This window comes from Rhinolophus ferrumequinum, chromosome 11 (assembly GCF_004115265.2).
Source record: "Rhinolophus ferrumequinum isolate MPI-CBG mRhiFer1 chromosome 11, mRhiFer1_v1.p, whole genome shotgun sequence".
Lineage (NCBI taxonomy): Eukaryota > Metazoa > Chordata > Mammalia > Chiroptera > Rhinolophidae > Rhinolophus > Rhinolophus ferrumequinum.
This window is the reverse complement of record NC_046294.1, coordinates 35,163,433-35,183,681: the sequence shown is the minus strand read 5'-3', so window position 1 is coordinate 35,183,681 and position 20,249 is coordinate 35,163,433. Positions and strand designations below refer to the sequence as shown.

Sequence of the window (20,249 nt, the reverse complement as noted above, 5' to 3'; positions counted from 1 at the left end):
AAAGCAGTTTCCAGGCTCTCGGCCTCACATAGAAAGGTGCTGGCTCACGTAGTAAATGGCCGTCGACTGTGATCAAATGGCCATCAGCTGTGGCTAGTTGGCCGTCAGCTGTAACCAGTGAGCCATTGGGCACTAATGTAACTGCCGTGGCTACGCTAGAAAAAAATGGGAGCTAGCAAGAAGATGGTGGCTGAGCCTGCAAGCGGCGCAGTGAGGGTTAAGAATTGTGTGGCTCCTATTTCCTGTGTCTCCAATCCAGCTGCCAGCGAGAATATAGTAATATGACTCCCCTATCTATGGCTCCATAGGTGTTCCTTTTTGGCCTTACCATGTCCTGCGTTCTTATGGGGGGAGCGGGAGCAGAGACCCCGCTGGACGCCCTGCACGACACATGGCGAAGTCGGCAGGATCCCCTGCACTACAGTGTTTGTTCAAGAGTATTCCCATAAGCAACACTGTTCTGCTCACCTCTCCATTTCCCATGTCATATCTTGTATTCCTCAAATCACATTCTTCAGGTGTTCCTTTGGTGAAAGTCTGTGGGTGGTGAAAGTGCTCCAGTTTTTCTCTGCCTGAAAATTTCATAGTTTCCCCTCATTTTCTAAAGAAGATCTTTTCAGGCATAGCTTTGTAGGAGGCCGTTTCCTTTCCTCCAGCACATTGAAGATTCACTGTCTTTGGCTGCTAATGTCACTGTTGTGAGATTGGCCATTAGTCAGCTTGCCATTCAGTTGCAATGATCTGTCTTTTTTCTTTCTAAGAGCTTTCCTTTCTCTCTGGTGTGGTACACTTTCACCATTATTTGTCCAGTGGCTTCCTTTTTCATATCGTGTTTGGTATTTGTGGAGGTTTCATGTTTCAGAATTCCTTTCTTGAACATTTTGGAGAATTTTCTGCTATTACCTCTTCAGATATTATGCAGTGGTTAAGAACACAAATTCGGCAGGCAGCCTGTTTCTCATTCGTAGTAGCCATAGACAAACGTCATAACTCCTTTTTATTTTAATAAAAGATTTTCATTAAAAAGTAGAGCTGACATACATTGCATCAGTCTCAGGTGTACACCACAGGTTTTCAGCACGCATATACTTACAGAAGTGACCCAAGTCCAGCACCATCTGCACAGTACTATGCAATGTCAATATTACCGACTGTACTCCCCACGTGGTCATTACATCCCCACGACTTACTTGTTTCATACATGGAGATTTAAACCTCTCACTCCTCTTATCTCACCACTCAAAATTTTTCAATTGCAGTTGATATTCAATATTATTTTATATTAATTTCCATTGCATAGCATTTGGTTAAACATTTGCATAATTTAAGAAGTGATCCCCCGACTAGTCTAGTACTCACCTGCCACTATGCATAGTTATCACCATATTATTGACTATATTCCCTATGATTTACTTTACAACCCCATGACTATTTCGTAACTACCAGCTTGTACTTCTTAATCCCTTTCTCAGCCACCCCCAGTCCCCACCCATCTGGGAACCATCAAAATGTTCTTTGTACCTATGTGTATGTTTTGTTCTTTACATTCCACATATAAGTGAAATGACTTTGCATCTGTCTATCTGTCTGACACACTCCACTCAGCACAATACCCTCCAGGTCCATCCAGGCCACCGCAGATGGCAAGAACCCATTCTCTTCCATGGCCGAGCAATATTCCACCGTACATTTGTACCAGCTCCTCTTTATACATTCTTCCATTGATGGATACCCAGGCTGCCTCCACATCTCGGCTATCGTAAATAATCCTGCAATGAACATATGGATGCACTCATCTCCTCCAAGTAGTGCTTTGGATTACTTCAGATAAATACCCAGAATTGAGATTACTGGGTCTTCCTTTGTCTCTTTAATGCATAGACATTGTTTTAGTCCGTTTTGTCTGGTGTGAGTATTGCTATAACAGCTTTTCTATTATTTCCATTCCATTTTCATGAAATAACTTTTTCCATCTCTCTACTTTCATTCTGTGTGTCTGTCAATCTTAGGTGAGTCTCTTGTAGGCAGCATATGTAAGGGTTTTGTTTTCTTATCCATTCAGCCACCCTATGTTTTTCATCAGACCATTTAAACCATTTACATTGAAAGTAATTGTCGATAGGTATGTACTTATTGCCATTTTATTATTCATATTTTAGATCTTTTTTTTTTTTTCATCTTAAAGAAGTCCCTTTAAAATTCCTTGGAAAACTGATTTGGCTTGATGAACCTCTTTAGCTTTTTCTCGTCTTCGAAACTTTATTTGTCCTTCAATTCTAAATGACAGCTTTGCTGGGTAGGGTAGCCTTGTTTGGAGATGGCTGCTTTTCAACACGTTGAATATTTTGTGCCATTCCCTTCTGACCTGCAAAGTTTCTGTTGAGAAATCAGCTGACAATCTAAATGGGAGCTCCCTTATAAGTTACTAGTTGCCTTTCTCTTGCTGCTTTTAGATTCTCTGTTTGTCTTTAACCTTTGCCATTCTAATTATAATGTATCTTGGTGTGGACCTGTTTGGGTTCATCTTGTTTGTGACTCTCTATGTTTTCTGGACCTGCATGTCTCTTTCCTTCACCAAGTTAGGAAAGTCGTCAGTCATTATTTCTTCAAATAGATTCTCAGTCTCTTGCTTTCTCTCTTCTCCTCCTGGTCTCCCTCTGATGAGAATGTGGTTACGCTTGATGTTGTCCCTGAAGTACCTTAAACTATCCTCATTCTTTAAAATTTTTTTTTCCTTTTGCTGTTCTGCTAGGTTGCTTCATGTTACCATGTCTTCCAAATTGTTGAATCAGTCCTCTGCTTCATCTAGTCTGCTGGTGAGTCCTTCTATTGCATTCTTCATTTCAGTTATTGTATCCTTCACTTCTCACTGGTTCTTTTATATGGCTTCTATGTCTCTTTTCGTGCTTGCTATGTCTTTGTTGAAGTTCTCACTAAGCTCCTTGAGAATCCCATAACTAGTGTTCGAACTCTGTGTCTGGTAGTTTGCTTGCCTCCATTTTGTTTAGTTCTTTTCCTGGAGTTTTCTCTTGCTCTTTCATTTGGGTTGTATTTCTTTCTTTGTTTTGTTTTTTTCATTTGGCTGAATGTGTTTGTGTCTATGTATTAGATAGATCTGCTCCATCTCTCAGTCTTGCTTGTAGACTTATGAAGTAGGTGTCTTGTGGGCTCTGTGGTACAGTCTTCTTGATCCTCTGTGCTGGGTGCTCCAGGAATGTCCCTTGTGTGTGTTGTGTGCCCTGCTATTATATTGGTGCCTTTTGCTATTGGCACATCAGTGAGTGGGATTGACATTCAGGCTGACTGGCTGTGGGGTAGGGCCGCTTCCACAGCTTCTGGTGTCCTGTGTGGAGGGTTTCCCACATGGAATGGGATTTGCCCTAGTGAGCTCCAGTGCTTGCTGAGACCGCCTTTGTGTTTACCACTTGTGGGGATAATCAGGTGGTGGTCTGCTGTGGTCCTAAGCCACCCTCCAAGTATGCTGGTTCTGGGGCTTCTTGGGAGGTGCTCCGGTGCAGGGCCAGATCAGCCACTGCCTGTGACTGCCTGGGGTCTACCTGGTAGGACCTACAAAGAAATCCATAGTTGGTTAGTGGCTGCATTGGTCCTGGAGGTGCAATGGAGAGGCCATGCTGTGAACTGAGGACAGCGGCCACCAGTACTGGATCTGAGGTAGCTCTTCAATATGCCAGGACATACCGAGGTCTGCTGCCGATTGGTAGATCCTGTAATGTTCAGCTGCCAATAAAACCTTGTGCTGTACGGAGTTGGTTGTGGTGGAGTCTCAGTGAGTCACCAGGCAGGAGTAAGTGAAGGTCGCCTGACCAATTCAGATTCAGATCTGGCCATGGAGGAAGGCTAAACACAGGGAATATGGCCCCCAACTCCTGACTGCACTGGACAAGGGCCCCACAGAAGAAAAATGGCAACTATATTCCATCTCTTGCCTGAAGCCCCTAACCTCAGTCTGCACCCCCATATGTCTCTGATGCCCACCAAGTCACTGTCTCTCTACTGGAGCCCAGAGTGCGTGCATGCAGGATAGTTGTGTGCGCTTTTTAAGAGGATGTCGAGGTTTCATGAAGCCATCCACCCCATGCAGATGATCAGAATCTATTTTTCAAAGCCAGCTGTTGTGGCGGCTCCTCTTCCTGGCATCAGTATTCCGGTATGGGGAGCTTGGTGTGGGGGTGGGATTCCTCGTTCCTCCGGGGGAACCTTTGTGGCCGATATATCCCTCCCAATTTTCATCCACCACACAGAAGTTTGGGGGCAGCTGTTTAGCACCTCCATTCCTCCTACCACTAGCAGCATAACTTCTTAATATCCTTAGTTATAAAACTTCTGTTGAACTAGACTTCAGATAGTTCTCCAGCTTGATCATTCTTATTTAGTTCTATTATTGATGTGTTCACCAAATGAGGCAAGCATAGCATTTACCTATCTGCTACCTTGAGTTATTCTCCATAACTCCTCTATGTATCAGTTTCCATATCTGTAATGGGGTTCACATTATTACCCACTTTAAAGGTTTATTATAAAGATTGATGACTTCAGTATATAACAGTTTAGAACAAGGATGCATACTGAGTACTATATCCTTGATTGCTCTTGTGCTTATTTTTAATGTTCATTCTTTCTGCAGGTCAGGACATATGTTAGAGTTTCCTTTTGTATTTTCCACATCTTTAACTCCTCTCTTTTTTTCCTAGGTAGATTGCTGGGTAATCCATGTATGTATCTTCCATGTTACCAGTCTCTTTGCACTGTGAGTAATTTTCTATTTAATTCATCCAGTGAATTTTTAATTCAACTTTCATATTAATAATTTCTAGACTTTCTCGTTGGGATTTGTTTTTAGATTTCTTTGGTCATTTTTGTTCTCGTGACTATGGCTCACATTTTTAATTCTCTCTTTTATGTCTCTCACCCTATTAAAGAATAGCAATAATCTAATTCTCTGATAATTTCAATGCTAAAGTCTATACGTATCTTATTTTATGGTCTATTGTTTCTTTTATCCCACTCATACAATGCCTTGTTTCTATGTGTGTGGTGAGTTCTGAGTGTGAGCTGCTCACTTGCCTTGGGACCGTATTTGTGAGCTTCTTTGAGGTCTGAATTATAGTGGAGTTCCTCCAGAGAGGACCTGCGTTTCCTTTTTCTAAATGACTGGGGGAACTTCCCAGCATGGCTTTCACCTATCAGGATGTCCCCAGAAAACTCTCTGTCATTTGAAGTTTCACAAACCACAGGTTTTGTGAATTTGGACCACATTATGATACTGACTTTTGGCACAAATTCTCAGGAGAGAATTTTTCTTCACCCAGAGCCACACTCGATCATGAAATTTCTTGGTGGTTTTATTTCTCACTCTTGAGAAATACACTAAAGGTTTAACTTTTGAGGTGCCAACATCTCATGGCCACTTCTGTTATACTTCTCACTTTTGCGTTGTCCTAAATGTGTATCTTCTATCCCTGAATGACCATGCAAGGCTTGTAGCCTTAATAGGAAATATAAATCTCCTTCTGAGAGTGAAGGGGATCTACCTAAGGCACTTACTCAAGTAAGTGACTTCATCAGCTTTGTGCTTCAGAAATGTCCTTCAGGCTGCTGTGAAGCAGTATGAGGATGTAGAATATCAATGAAAATGTAAATCTCCAGTCGTACTTCCATATAATAACAATTGCATGAACTTTGGTACATGTACACAAGTTTTCCAACTCTTTATGGTGTTGCATAATATGTAGTGTATTTTCAATTTGATAATTATTAATCGTGGGACCTGTTTGGCCTCAGTTTCTCATCTGCAAAGTGAGATGCTTTATTTATTTATTCTTTTTAATATGTGATGAATCTAAAACTAAAAAACTCCATGATACCTATGAAGGTTTCTCTTTCTCTTGTCCCTTCCCTTCCTCTTGGATGTGGTGCCTGGGGAGGCTTCTTTCACTTATTACCTCCCCACTGTCCTGGGAATTGTTTTCTACCAAAGAGAGTGAAGACCTAAACCAGGGCTTCTCAGACAAACTAGTTTTCCCAGTTGGAATTTCTCCAAGTGACCCACAAGTTCATTTCCCGTATATTTATTGAACGTCTCCTTTGTGTCAGGCATTGGTGTAGGCATTGGGTAATCAGGAGTGAACATCACAGACAAACATCCCAGTGCCTGTTGAAATTACATTCTGCATGTGCATAGTTCATTGGCTCAATTAAGTGACCTTCTGGTTAATATTTCACATTTGACATATTCGTATTCAATATTAGCAAACTCTCTTCTGTGAAAGGCATTTGTCCACTATACTGTTGGTGTTCCTTTCTTTCCTGAAGCTCCCAACATTGTGCTGAGCCATTCTGATTTCTTTTAGTTCATCAGCATCTCTCCGAAACTCATAGATATCCACATTTTGTAGAGGACCTGTGGTCACATTGCAGATGGAAAAGCTGAGAATGTAAATAATGTAATACATCCATTAGACTAGATCAGGCAACGTCACTCCTGGTTCCTCCCTAGTGTGCGGCATTGCCCCCTTCACCACAAAAGCCGTACATTTGACTCCGTCACCATTGGGTGATTTTGCTGGGGTGGGAACTGCATTGATAGTGTCACCTTATTCAGAAGAGGAAATATGGTTTCCAAGGGATGCTGGGTAACTGTCTGAAACTGATCACTGGAGGCATTAAGACCAGGCCCTGGTTGGTCAATTCTGAAAGAGAGCAACAGTCAAACTGCTGCTTTGACTGACACTAATGATGCATGACAAGAAGTTTTTTGTTCTCACTATCAAAGTGATGGTTCTCCGACTATACAATTCTGCACCGAATTGGGTTCTCTCTGTGCCACCGTCTGCCTGTTTGTATAGCTACCTTTCCCTGTGTCTCTGTAGTTCTTGGTCTTTGTCCCCTTACTCTTTATATCTGCATTGTTCTATTTCTGCTTTGCTTCTTTGTGTGCTTCGTTTTATATGTCACTCCTATTTCTCTATCCTCCCCTCCCAGGTCTTCACATCACCTTCAACAGTTTGAGGGGATTACCTTAAGAATGGCCTCAAAAGGCCTCAATTCTTTTTCTAACAGCTCACTCTAGGGGGTCTCAGAAGCATGTGGTGGCCATGGGAGAATCAAGAGAGTCAGGGCTTTGAGGGTCTCTGGAGACTCTCTCCTGGAGCCATAGCTGGAATATTAGTGTCAGACACTTCCCTGAAATTGCTGTCAGCTCCAGGGTATACATCCATGGTGATTCAAGTTAACAAAGTACAGACCACCTGCCGTGTCCCAGGGCCCAGTAGGGAAACTGAGCATGTCGGAGTGAAGGCAGTGGGCATTTGGTCTTGGTAGCAAGAGTGTGGGGACAAAAAGGGAAGGGATAGGAGAGAATAGGTCCCTGCAACCTACTGACTCTGGAGGACCAATTCTTCGATTTGAGTCAAGGATTCTTGTACGACCAGGGGTTTATGAACAAAGCATGTTAGTAAGTCTGATGTTTATTTATACAGTTAGCCCTTGATCAACACTGGCTTGAATTGCTCAGGTCCAGCTGTAGGTGACTTTTTCCCCAATAAATACAATAAATATATTTTCTCTTCCTTGTGGTTTTCTTAATAATGTTTTCTTTTCTTTAGATCACTTTATTGTGAGAATAGAGTATACCATATGTATAACATGTAAAATATGAGTTAATTGACTGTTTATGTTATCAGTAAGGCTTCTGGGGAGCAGTAGAATTTTAGTAGTTAAATTGTTGGGGATCAAAGTTATACACAGATTATCAACTGTCTGGGGGATCGAAGCTCTAGCCCCACTTTGTTCAGAAGTCCACTGTAAATACCTCCATATACTTGTGACATTGGTCATGAGAAGATTTGGTGCATATCCACAGTTTCTGTGTTCTAAGGGTTTCCAGGACTAGGTAGTAGGTCCCTGGTCATGGACGCAGCCACTCTGGCTACCTGACCATTCTGACCCTATAATGAAGATCCTTCCTGATTCCTGCATTTTGCTGACTCTGCTCATTGCTTTCTGTTGGCAGGTGACAAATGGAGTGGGCTCGTCCATCTCTGTCCTCCACTGACAGCATCCCCTTTCCCTGTATTGTATTCTCCATTTAATCATGAACTCTTGGATGGAAACTGTTCTGATAGTGCATCATGTTGTCATCCATGTCACCTTCTTCTCCTATACTGTTTAATTTGTCATTTAAGGCCAATTCTTCCTTATTGATTTTCTGGCTGGAAAATCTATATATTAATGTTAGTGGGACATTAAATTCCTGACGAGGTTGTATGCTCTCACTTTTTCCCTTTGTGTCTGTTAATATTTTCTTGATATATGTTGGTGCGTAAATATTTATGAATGTTATGTCTTCTTTTTAGATTGACTTCTTTAATATTATGTAATGTTCGTCATCTCTGTCTTTTCTTAGTCTTTTTTTTTTTGAAAGCTTACAAGAGTTTATTTGAGCCAAACTGACGACAATTGCCAGGAAGCAATATCTCAACGGATTGAGAAAAGGCTCCGTGAAATGGCAGTTTGCCGCTTATTTTATACATAGAATCAGAAGAGGGTTACAAGAAATCCATTGGTGGTAGATTAAAAGGGTGGGAGAAAACAAAGCAAGGAAATCTCTAGGATTGGATAAAAGTAAATTGGAGAGACAGGTGCTTCTTTTACACAGGTGGATGCAGGGTAGTTAATACTTCACATAGAGATGTTAGCCAAGGGACAAAAATAATAATGAGGTACTCTGTAGTTTTCTGCTCTGTTCTGCGAAAAGGGATTACTGACATTCCAAGGATGTCATCTTAGGTGCAAAAAGACAATAGACAGGCTCAGTTAAGGTGAAAATTGACTTTATGAAGGAAACGTCAGGCTAAAGATGTGACTTCCCATCATTCCCACCTTAGTTATGAAATTTTTTTATGTTCACTCCATCTTATGTGGTTATTTTCAGTCTCATGACCTTGTCAGGTTTAACCTGTGGTCCCTTTTCTGTCCTCCATTTCTCCTTTTGGTCCTAAATCAATCCAAAGGATGCATTGATGACCAACCTTCTGGTTGCATAGTGTGGTCCCACGGTGCTAGGAGGTCTCATTCCTAGGAAGTCTTAGTGTCAGCATTTGTCTTGCTGAGTGTTGGACCACTGGGGGTGGGGCAAGACCATAACTTTAGATGGCAGTCACAGCCCAATTATTTGTTTATATTTAAAAGAAAAGGTGAGCAAAGGGAAGGCAGTCAGATCTTATATGTCTAAATTAAATAAATATATTCTGGAGCATTTCAAATCTTTGAGCTATCATGATCCAAGTTTTTTTTTTCTGTCTGTCTCATGTTATTATTATTATTATTTTTTATTTATTGGGGTGACAATTGTTAGTAAAATTACATAGATTTCAGGTGTATAATTCTGTAATTTATAGATAATTATATATAATTATAATTATAGATAATTATAGATAACTATAATTATAGATAATTATAGATAATTTATAGATAATTCACATCATCTATAAATTACATTGTGTGTTCACCACCCAGAGTCAGTTCTCCTTCCATCACTATATGTTTGATCCCCCTCATCTCCCACCCCCCACCCCCCTTACCTTCTGGTAACCACTAAACTATTGTCTGTCTTGTCTATGAGGTGTTTTTTTTTTTCTTAGACATTTATCATTTATATCCCTCACACTGTGGAGCCCCCTCCCCCCATCCACTATCTCTCTGACATCGCACCGAGCCATCCCATTTCCACTATCTCCACTCCCAATGCTGTACTCTGCCTCTTGTAAATGTATACATACCTATTTATACATACATACATATATATATACATATATATGTATGTATCTATATATATATATATATATATATATATATATATATATATATATATATATATAATATTATAGTTGGCATTCATTATTGTTCAGCTTCAGGTGTACAGTGCAGTGATCAGGCATCTACATCTTCCCTGAAATGGTCTCCGAAATGGGACACATGTCTATCGGATACCCTACAAAATCTTTACATTATTAATTACGTTCCCCAGATTAATTTTCAAAACCCATGGCCATCTTGTGGTTACTGATTGTTTTCTAATCCCCTCACCTTCCCCTTTACCTCCACCCCCCCCCGCCCATCTAGCAACCCTCAGTTTTTCCTCTTTGTCTCCAAAACCGTTTCTGATTAGTTCATTCACTTATTCTATTCTTTAGATTCCACATATAAGTGAGATCATATGGTATTTGTCTTTCTCTGTCTGACTTATTTCATTTAACATAATGTTCTCTAGGTCCATCCATGTTGTTGCAAATGGTAAGATTTCTTTCTTCTTTATGGCTGCGTAATACTCCATTGTATAAATGTACCACAGTTTCTTAATCCAGTCATCTACCGATGCGCACTACAGTTGTTGCCACATCTTGGCTATTGTGTATAATGCTGCAATAAACATAGGAGTGCATAAAGATTTTTGAATTGGAGTTTTGGATTTCTCCGGATAGATACCTAGGAGTGGAATTACTGGATCATAGGGTAGTTCCATTTTCAGATTTTTGATACCTCCATACTGTTTTCCATAGTGGCTGCACCAATCTGCAATCCCACCAACAGTGCACAAGCGTTCCTTTTTCTCCACATCCACGCCAGCACTTGTTGTTTGTTGATTTATTGATGATAGCCATTTTGACTGGGGTGAGGTGGTATCTCATTGTGGTTTTTATTTGCATTTCTCTGATGGTTAGTGAGGTTGAGCATTTCTTCATATGTCTGTTTGCCATCTGTATGTCCTTTTTAGAAAAATGTCTCTTCAAGTCCTCTGCCCATTTTTTAATTGTGTCGTTTGTTTTTTTGGAGTTGAGTGAGTTTTTTATAGATTTGTGATATTAATCCCTTATCAGATATATCATTGGCAAATATCTTTTCCCATTCAGTAGGATCCCTTTTTGTTTTATTGATTGTTTCCTTTGCTGTAAAAAAACTTTTTAGTTTGATATAATCCCACATGTTTATTTTTTCTCTTAATTCCCTCGAGCGAAGGGATATATCAGTAAAAATCTTACTCCGGGTAATGTCTGTGAAGTTTCTTCCTATATTTTCTTCCAGGTATTTTATGGTTTCAGATCTTACAATTTAAGTCTTTAAGCCATTTTGAATTTATTTTTATATATGGTGTAAGGAGGTGGTCCAGCTTCATTTTTTTGCATGTGTCTATCCAGGTTTCCCAGCACCATTTATTGAATAGACTGTCTTTACCCCATCGTACATTCTTGCTTCCATTGTCGTAGATTAAATGGCCATATAGGCATGGATTTATTTCTGGACTCTCTATTCTGTTCCATTGATCTATGTGTCTGTTTTTATGCCAGTACCATGCTGTTTTGATTACTGTAGCCTTGTAGTATAATTTGAAGTCAGGTATTGTTATACCTCCCTACTTTGTTCTTATTTCTCAAGATTGCTGAGGCTATATGGGGTCTTTTATGATCCCATATAAATTTTAGGATTATATGTTCTATTTCTGTGAAAAACGTCGTTGGTAGTTTGATAGGAATTGCGTTGAATATGTATATTGCCTTAGGCAGTATGGACATTTTAACTATATTAATTCTTCCTATCCATGAACATGATATGTGTTTCCATCTATATCTTCTTTCATTCCTTTCTTCAGTGTCTTATAAGTTTCTGAGTACAGATCTTTTACTTCTTTGGTTAAATTTATTCCCAGGTATTTTATAGTCTTTGGAGCAATTGTAAATGGGATTGTTTTTTTTAATTTCTCCTTCTGATGTTTTATTATCGGTATATACAAATGCAACTGATTTCTGAATATTAGTTTTGTATCCTGCTACTTTACTAAATTCATCTATCAGCTCTAATAGCTTCTTGGTGGAGTCGTTAGGGTTTTCTATATATAGTATCATATCATCTGCATATAATGATAATTTTACTTCCTCCTTACCAATTTGGATGCCTTTTATTTCTTTTTCTTGTCTGATTGCTGTGGCTAGAACTTCCAGCACTATGTTGAATAGAAGCAGAGATAGTGGGCAACCTTGCCTTGTTCCTGATCTTAGGGGGAATGGTTTTAGCTTTTCCCCATTGAGTATGATGTTAGCTGTGGGTTTGTCATATATGGCCTTTATTATGTTGAGATAAGATCCCTCTATTCCCACTTTCTTAAGGGTTTTTATCATAAATGGCTGTTGGATTTTATCAAATGCTTTTTCTGCATCTATTGATATGATCATTATTTTTATTTTTCATTTTGTTAATGTGGTGTATCACATTAATTGATTTGCGGATGTTGAACCACCCTTGCATACCAGGGATGAATCCCACTTGATCATGGTGTATGATCTTTTTAATGTATTGCTGAATTCTGTTCACTAATATTTTGTTGAGGATTTTTGCATCTATGTTCATTAGAGATATCGGCCTGTAGTTTTCTTTTTTTGTGGTGTCTTTGTCTGATTTTGGGATCAGGGTGATAGTGGCTTCGTAAAAAGTGTTTGGGAGTCTTCCTTCCTTCTGGATTTTTTGGAAGAGCTTGAGGAGAATAGGTGATAATTCTTTTTTGAACGTTTTGTAAAATTCACCTGTAAAGCCATCTGGTCCAGGGCTTTTGTTTGTTGGGAGATTGTTGATTACTGATTCAATTTCTGTGGTGGTAATCAGTCTATTCAGGTTTTCTGTTTCTTCTTGAGTTAGCCTTGGAAGGTTGTACGCCTCTAGAAAATTGTCCATTTCTTCCAAATTGTCAAATTTGTTGGCATATAGTTGCTCATAGTAACTTCTTAAAACTTTTTGTATTTCTGCAGTGTCCGTTGTCACTTCTCCTCTTTCATTTCTGATTTTATTAATTTGGGTCCTCTATCTCTTTTTTTTTAATGAGTCTGGCTAAAGGTTTGTCAATTTTGTTTATCTTCTCTAAGAACCAACTCTTGGAGTCATTGATCTTTTGTATTGTTTTTCTGGTTTCTATTTCATTTATTTCTGCTCTGATCTTTATCATCTCCTTCCTTGTGCTCCCTTTGGGCTTATTTTGCTGTTCTTTTTCCAGATCCCTTAAGTGTGAAGATAAACTGTTGATTAGTGATGTTTCTTGTTTCTTTAGGTAGGCCTGTAATGCTATGAATTTCCCTCTTACGACTGCTTTTGCGGCATCCCATAGATTTTGGGTCGTCGTGTTTTCATTTTCGTTTGTCTCGAGATATCTTTTGATTTCTTCCTTGATCTCCTGCTTGACCCATTCATTATTTAGTAATAAGTTATTCAGCCTCCATGAATTGGTGTGTCTTCCAGTTTTTTTCCTGTAGTTCATTTCTAATTTCATAGCATTGTGATCAGAGAAGACAATTGGTATGATTTCAATTTTCTTAAATTTATCAAGACTTGTTTTGTGGCCTAACATATGGTCTATCTTGGAAAATGTTCCATGTGCGCTTGAGAAAAACGTGTATTTTGCAGCATTGGGGTGAAATGTTCTGAAAATATCGATTAAACCCAAGTGGTCCAATGTATCATTTAAGGCTGTTGTTTCCATATTGATTTTCTGTCTGGAAGACCTGTCCCTTGTTGTCATGGGTATGTTGAAGTCCCCTACTATGATAGTGTTACTGTTGATCTCTGTCTTTATGTCAGTCAGTACCTGTTTTATATATTTAGGTGCTCCTATGTTGGGTGCATAGATGTTTACTAGGGTTATGTCCTCTTGTCGGATCGATCCCTTTATTATTATATAGTGCCCATCTTTATCTTTTAATATGTTCTTCATTTTAAAGTCTATTTTGTCAGATATAAGTATTGCAACTCCAGCTTTTTTCTCATTTCCATTTGCATGAAATATCTTACTCCAACCCTTCACTTTCAGCCTGTGTGTGTCTTTTGTTCTGAGGTGAGTCTCTTGTATACAGCATATACAAGGGTCTTGCTTTCTTATCCAGTCAGCCACCCTATGTCTCTTGATTGGAGCATTTAATCCGTTTACATTTAAAGTGATTATTGATAGGTACATAGTTATTGCCATTTTTAAATTTGTAGTTAGGTTGTTTTGATCTTTCTTCTATTTGCAGAAGTCCTTTTAGTATTTCCTGCAATGCTGGCTTGGTGGTAATAAATTCCTTTAGCTTATTTTTTTCTGGAAAGCTCTTTATCTCTCCATCAACTTTAAATGATAGCCTTGCTGGATAAAGCAATCTAGGTTGTAGGCCTTTGTTTTCCATCACTTTGAGTATCTCCTGCCACTCCCTCCTGGCCTTCAATGTTTCTGTAGAAAAATCATTTGATAGTCTTATGGGAGTTCCCTTGTATGTAACCCTCTGTCTTTCTCTTGCTGCTTTTTAGGATTCTCTCTTTGTCTTTAACCTTTGACATTTGAACTATAATGTGTCTTGGTGTGGACCTGTTTGGGTTTATCCTGGTTGGAACTCTCTGCACTTCCTGGGCTTGTATGTTGGTTTCCTTCATCAGGTTGGGGAAGTTTTCAAACATTATTACTTCAAATATGTTCTCAATCCCTTGCTTCCTCTCTTCACCTTCTGGTATTCCTATGATGCACATGTTGTTGCTCTTGGTGTTATCCCAGAGGTCTCTTAAGCCATCCTCATTGTTTTTTATTCTTTTTTCTTTCTGTTGTTCCGTTTGGGTGATCTCTGCTACCTTGTCTTCTAAGTCGCTGATTCGATCCTCTGCTTCATCTAACCTGCTGGTAATTCCTTCAAGTGAGTTATTAATTTTGGTAATTGTGTTCTTTAGTTCTAACTGGTTGTTCGTTATGATTTCTACATCCTTCTTTATGTCTTCTCTAAGCTCCTTAAACATTCTTATCACCAGTGTTCTGAACTCTGTCTCTGAAAGGTTGGTTACGTCTGCTTCATTTGGTTCCAGTTGTGGAGGTTTCTTCTGTTCTTTTATTTGGGACGTGTATCTTTGTTTCCCCATTCTGGCTGACTCTCTGTGTTTGCTTTGATGTGTTAGGTAGATCCCCTAGAGTTCTTAGTTCTTGCTAGGTTATCTTATGTAGTATGTGTCCTTTATATTTGACTTACACTATTTCGTTCTTCTCCTCTGCGTGTGCTCCAAAGGTGACTCTTGTGTTGTGTATATTGTCCTGTTCAAGAAGATCTCTAATTGATTTTTGCTTGTGAGTAGGTGGGGTTAACTCCTAGGCTGACTCGTTGTGAGACTTGGCTCTGCCCACCGCAGGGCGTTCTGCTGCGTGAGGGTTGACCAGTTAAATGTGGTTTGGCCTCTATGGGCTCTAGTGCCTGCAGAGAATTCCCTCTGGGTGTGTGACCTGTAGGTCAAACCCAGTAGTACTCTGGTTTGGTCTGGAGTTGGCCTCTGGATATGTTGAATCTTGTGCCTCTTAAGCTGGGCCCTCCTGGTCTCTGTGCTCTCCGTTCCACCCTGGGATCCCGTGCGTGCCCGGAACTGCGGGTGCCACCGCGGTTTCACCGCTGCCGCCACCGCCACTGCCGCAGCCGGCCGGGACCCCGCCGCGGGCCCACACGTTTTCACTCCACTCCCCTTTCTTCCTTCCCCTGCTCGCCCAATTAGCGCACCTTCAAGTAATCCTTCCACGAGTCTCTTAGCTGTTCTGATGTGAAGCAGGGAGCCAGTGGGACACAATGGGCCCCTGCTGGTACCTAGCACTGAATCCGGGTCCACAGGGTGGTCCTGGGTGGGCTGCTTTGGAATCCTGCTGACTACACCAAGTAATGTCAACGAAAAACCATCCAGCCTAAGAGAAATCTTACAAGAGTTTATTTGAGCCAAACTGACAACTACCAGGAAGCAAAATCTCAATGGATTGAGAAAACGCTCCCTGTCTTTTCTTAGTCTTTATTTCAGAGTCTATTTTTTATCATATGGGTATTGCTACCTCAACTTCCTTTTCATTTGTATTGCATGAAATATCTTTTTCATCCCTTCACTTTAAGTCTGTTTGTGTCTTTCAATGTGCAGTGACTCTCTTATAGACAGCATATAGATGGGTTACATTTCATCCATTCAGCCACATTATGTCTTTTTTTTGAGCACTTAGTCCAGATACATATCAAGTAATTATTGATAGGTATGTATTTAAACTTTTTCCAGTGTTCTGCTGGTTTTCTTTAGTGTTGTGTTTCAGTTTCTTTATATTATATTTATTTATTGTGTATAGCTTGTATGTTTTTGGCCTGTGATCACCATGAAATATATATATATATATATATGTATATATATACATATATACATATATATATACATATATATGTACATACATATATATAACAGTCTATTTTAAGTGGATAGGCATTCAAGTTCCAACAGATTTTAAAACTGCTGTTCCCCCTACCCATTTTATGTTTTTGATGTCAGAGTTTAGATATTTTTGTTTTGCTTGTCCCTTACTACTTATTGTAGTTATAGTTGACTTTGTTACTTTTGCTTTTAAAACTTCATAGTAGTTTTTAGGTGGCTGATCTACTGCCTTTACTATTTATTAACCAGTGAGAATTTTTTCTTTCATATATTTTCTTCTTGTAATGTTATGACCTTTTGTTTTCATTTAACAGAGGCAACCTTAACATTTTTGTAAAGCCAATTTAATGGTGATTAACTCCTTTAGTTTTTGCTTGTCTGGGAAACGATTTGTCCTTCTATTCTGAAAGATAACTTTGTTGGACAGAGTATTCTAGGTTGTTAGTTCTTTCTCTTCAGCTCTTTAAATATATCTTCCACTCCCTTCTGGCCTGCAACGTTTCTTCTGATAAATGCAGAATGCCTTATGGGGTTTCTCTTCTGTATGACTAGTTGTTTTTCTTTTGCTGCCATTAAGGTCTCTTTTTATTTTTATCTTTTTACATTTTTATGATAATATGTCTTTGTGTGTATCTTTGGTTTCTTATTGTTTGGGACTCTGTGCTTCCTGGGCCTGGATTTCTGTTTCCTTTCTGATGTTAGGAAAGTTTTTAGTCATTATTTCTCCAGGTATGTTTTCTGCCCCTTTCTCCTCATTCTGGGACCCCTATAATGCGAGAGATATTATGCTTGATGCTCTCCCAGAGGTCCCTTAAACTATCCTCATTTTAAAATTTCTCTTTGTTGTTCAGATTGGGTGATTTCCACTATTTTGTCTTCCTAATCAGTGATCTGTTTTCTGTATCCTCTAGTCTGCTGTTGGTTCCCTGTAGCGTATTTTTCATTTCAGTTGTTGTATTCTTTAGGTCCAATTGGTTCTCTTGTATATTTTATATCTCTTTCTTGAAGTTCTCACTGAATTCCTCTATTCTTTTTGTGAGTTTAGTGATCATGTAATGATCATTACTTTGAAGTATTTGTCAGGTAAATTCAATATTTTGTTACATTAGATTTTTTTCTGATGTTTTGTCCTTTATTTTATTTTTATTTGGAACATATTCCTCTGTCTCCTCATTTTATTTGAGTTTCAGTGTTTGTTTCTATGAAGCAGCTACCTCTCCTGGTCTTCAAAGAGTGACTTTGTGTAGGAACACGCCTTGTGTACAGTGTGTGTTCCTATGGCTTTGCAGGCAGCAGGAGCTGCGTGGGCAGGGGCTTAAGATTCCCAGTGGATGTGGCTGTGGGGCAACAGATGGGTGGGTAGTTGCTGGAGCTCGAGTGGGTATGGGGTGAGGTGACTTATGGTGTGTGGCTCAGGAATCCCTTTGGCAGGGCAGAAGTTGAGTCAGGTGGCTAAATCTGGAGTGGATGTGGGACAAGTTGTTTCTGTGTGCTCTGGTGGGGCAGAGTTTGAAATGGAGTTGGAATAGGCTTAGACGTTCTGGGGCAGTGCATCTGGGGCTGCCCTGGAGAATGGCTGATGGGAGCTGGACGTAGTGTTGGCCATGGGAGTTGGGGCATGCTGGGGTGGTCGTGCAGATTGGCTAGAGTGTTTGGACTTAGCTCCCAACCTCTTTATCTAGGTGGAGTGAACATACATAATGGTGCTCTCTGGCGTCTTGGATCCTGGACCATTTTAGCAGTTCCCATCCTGTTTAGTAGGCTCTTAGCATTAGTTAATGGAGTTCCTTCCTGTATAATCTCAGTGCCCTTTGCACTGATGTGTTTTCAATGTGCCCCTAGGCAAGCAAACTGCACCTGGCCCCCACTTTGAAATCTCCTCTATGGCAGGTCTGCATGTTTCGTGTGGGACTTCCATCTTTACCATGTCTCTGTCTGTTCTACCTTCTCTATGTGGTCCCTCTATCATTTGTTGTGCAGGGCTTGTTCAATCAGCCCTCACTTCTTTAGGAGGAACTGGTCTAATGAAGCAGTATATCCACTGTGGCCCTCAGAAGATGAAAATTCAGGGTCTTTATACACTGCATGTTAGAACTCCCTCATTCTCCACCCTTTTTCTTTATAATCGTAGTAATGCATGCAGGCTTACAATTTCTTTCCAATTGACATAGATGTGTAACAAAGAAATGGTCAAAGACTTCCTGAATCCTATTTCCAGATGGAATAACTTTTTCAAGTTTTCTTCTGTGTTCTTTCAATAGTTATGATTAAGGTTTGAATAATAAGCTTATATGATGTTTTTTAATTTTTCAGTATTAATAACAGGATCATTTGAGTTCACATATAAGATGTAAAGAACGTAGGTTATGGCCAAGAATTTGGAAATATCAGACTGGGAATTTATGTAACTGTGGTTAATAAGCTAAGGATTCTAATAGAAAACATGGACAATAAGCAAGAACAGATGAACAATATAAGCAGAAAGATGGGAAATCTAAGAAAGTGTTAATGCTAGAAATAAAAATATGGTAGCAGAACTGCAGAATGACTGTCATGAGCTCACCAGTAGAATAGATATGGCCTTTGTCGAATCAGTGAACCTTAATATATACTGGGGGTGTCCAAAAAATCTATACACGTTTTGAGAGATGTTATCTATGCCCAAGCAGTAGTTTGCAGTAATCAGAAGTGTCTGGACAGTGATGGTCACCACTTTGTGCACCTCTTCTAATTGCAGAAATTAAAAGTGACTTGTATTCATCTTTTCTTATTGGTATGTATTGAGCATTACAATTTTAAGATTCGATTTCAATATCATAATGTGTATGTATTTTTTTTTGGCGCCCTCTGTATTAACAGAAAGTTCTTAACTGAAAATGAAAGAGAAAAGAATACAGAAAAAACAGGAACTCTTGTATATACTACTATAATATTCAAAAACGGTGGGATGATTACATAAGTTGTAACATACATTTAATGGAAATGTCATAGGTGGAGGAAGAGAGAAAGAAAGAGAAGAAACAACTGAACTAATAATAACTGAGTATTTTCCAAATATTGACAGGATCAAAGTACAGATCCAGGTAGCTTACAGAACACCTGGCAGAATAAATGTAAAAATAAAGGAAGAAAGAAAGGAAAGAAGAAAAGAAAGGAAGGAAGGAAGGAAGGAAGGAAGGAAGGAAGGAAGGAAGGAAGGAAGGAAAGAAAGAAAGAAAGAAAGAAAGAAAGAAAGAAAGAAAGAAAGAAAGAAAGAAAGAAAGAAAGAAAAAAGAAAAAAAAACTATATAGAGGTAGTCAATTCATTTTTGGAGAAAGAGAAACTATTCTATATGATACTATAATGGTACTTCAGCATTTGTCAAATGCATTGAACTATACAACTCAAACAGTAAATGCTAATGTAAATTATGCACTTCAGTTCATAATAATGTATGGGTACATCAAATTTAATTAATGTGCCACATGAATAGAAGATGTTAGTAATAGGAGAAACCGTGTGGGAGAGTGGATATGGGGGAGAGGAAGTGTATGGGAACCCTCTGTGCTTTCTGTGCAATTTCTCTTTAAATCTATAAGTGTTCTAAAATATAAAATTCCGTGAAAATGAACGAGAAATCACTGACAGGATGAATATTTACAATACACAAGTAACAAAGAACTCATTCTCCATATACAAAAACTCCTACAAATAAATGATGAAAAAGAGAAACACAATAAAATGGGCAAAACTTAAACACACACTTCAAAATCAAAAGTAGAAGTAGAAAGCAAGCCCATGAAATGATGCTCCACTTCATAATTCTGTTGGAAAATTCAAATTAAACACAAGGAGATGCCAATTTTACACTGATTGGAATGAGTAAAATCCAAAAGACTGGCAATGCTATGTTTTCAGGAGCATGTGGAGCCACTGAAACTTGCACAATTGCTGGTGGGAATGAGCAATAGGACAATCACAGTAGAAAGAGTTTGGCAGATTCTCACAGAGTTCAGCATACGTC

At 39.2% G+C, this 20,249-nt stretch overlaps 1 protein-coding gene across 1 annotated transcript in view; it reads left to right on the top strand.

Annotated features, from left to right (window-relative positions):
- The first annotated feature begins 4,736 nt into the window (after positions 1-4,736).
- The window catches only part of ZDHHC13 (zinc finger DHHC-type palmitoyltransferase 13), a 127,269-nt gene continuing 111,756 nt past the window's right edge, over positions 4,737-20,249 (top strand). The window contains exon 1 of the mRNA XM_033121291.1: positions 4,737-4,768. The gene's annotated coding sequence lies outside the window, so the exon portion shown is untranslated. The remainder of the gene's footprint in view (positions 4,769-20,249) is intronic.